Below are 2014 nucleotides of genomic sequence, written 5' to 3' on the forward strand. Positions count from 1 at the left end.
CCCTGCAGGGCGGGATTTCCTGGTCAAACAAACTTCATAACAGCTGGGCCAAATTCTCTACTAGCATTAACGCCAGTGAAGTCAATCGAGTTACGCCAGCAGAGAACTTGGCCCACTGAGAGGTAAAAGAGCGGATATAGCTGCCAAAGAGGAGCTAAGATTTCTCTGTTACAAGCAGGTGGCAATAAGTTCATAGCAATGTGCTGCAGCCACACTGGATAGGAGCTTCTACATTCCCCCTTATTAACAAAGGTTGGGTGAGATCTGCTTAGCACCAGCTGTGGTAAGTACCATCCCACAAGGAGCAGAGCAGGAGACAGTATCCTATCCAGCTCAAAAATCATATAATTGATTTAAAAAGATTACGAAATTTTAAAGATAATAGAGGTGTGGTACTTTTTATTTGCCTTCTGGTGTTGCAGCATTTAAGGTCAAGTTTCCAGGTCTTCCCCCTTAAGCAGGAGAGCCAGAAACTTAAAACAAAAACAAAAGCTGAGATTCTGAGCCCACTGCCAATATTGTTGCATTGTTTCCTTGCATTCCCCCATCTGTCTGCCTCCATCTGTTGTCTCTTGTCTGACACTTAGACTGTGAACTCTTTGGAGGCAGGGACCACTGTGTTTGCATCCAATGAAGTGAGCTGTAGCTCACGAAAGCTTATGCTCAAATAAATTGGTTAGTCTCTAAGGTGCCACAAGTCCTCCTTTTCTTTTTGTGTTTGTACAGTGCCTCGCATAATGAGGGCCTGGCCCTGGACTAGGTCTCCTACACGCTACGATAATACGAAGAATAAATAATTTTCAGGCTATAACCTGAATCCAGCAGCTGGGGCTTTAAGGAAAACACCAAATAGTGAGATGTGCCCAAAAAAAAAAAAAAAAAAAAAAAAAAAAAGGGTGTGATAATGATGATCTGATAATCTGGGATTAGTTAGTATAGATTTATGAATGGTTTAAAAATGTAAACGCATGCTGCAACTTGACGTACTCAGTGATAACTTTTTGATACTGATGGCTCAGTAGCTGCCAGCCTTCTGGTTTACAAAGATTCTAGAGTCATGGACCATTTTTTATTAATACCGTGAATAAAAATGGGATAAAGGAAAGAGGAGAAAAAAGCTACAGAAAGAGTATGTTGCAAATGACCCATTGATACATAGTCTAGTATTAGACGATAGGGGCGTAGACTTTAGCATTGAGTATTTAGGGCCCATGAAAGGTATTAAATTGATAGCTTGGAGGGCTGTAATTTTATACCCACAGTACAGCAGAGGAAGTGGCAATGAATGCATCTCCATTTTTGCCAGTCCTGTGCTCCAGCAATAAGCCAAAGGGACCAGTTCTAGGTCTGGTCCCTCTACAGCACGTCGCAATGAACAAAAAGGAAGTGTTCTTCAACCGAGTTAGCTCAGCTGAGCAGAACATGATTGAAAAGCTCGGTTAAGAGGTGTTACCCTGCTTCTTACCAGGGTTTTCGACTGTGCTAAGAAAACTGCAAAAAGTAACTAGAAATAGGGAATTGCCATCTAATGGGGTTGTGCCCAGTGGGGCCCCACAGGGATCTGTTCTCAACCAATTATCTGGAAGAAAATATAAAATAATTGTTGGTAAAATTTGCAGATTACACAAAAATTGGTGGCATGATGGAAATGGGTCAGTCACACAACCTGCATTTCAATACAGCTAAATTCAAGGTCGCACAATTAGAAACAAAGAAAGCAGGTCAAACTTATAAGATGGAGGAGTGTATCCTGGAAAGCAACAACTCTGAGAAGGATTTTGGGGTCATGGCAGACAATAAATTGAACATGAGCTCCCAGTGAAATCCCGTAACAGAAAGTGAATGCGATCCTTGGATGTATAAGTAGGAGAAGGGCAGTAAAGTTACCTGGATATACACCATTCGTGACACATTTACTGGAATACTGTGTCCAGTTCTGGTATCCATTCTTCACAACAGATGTTAAAAAATTGCAAAGCATTCAGAAAACAACAACAAGAACAATTCGCAGTTT

This window comes from Chelonia mydas, chromosome 17, assembly GCF_015237465.2.
Source record: "Chelonia mydas isolate rCheMyd1 chromosome 17, rCheMyd1.pri.v2, whole genome shotgun sequence".
NCBI classification, from domain to species: domain Eukaryota; kingdom Metazoa; phylum Chordata; order Testudines; family Cheloniidae; genus Chelonia; species Chelonia mydas.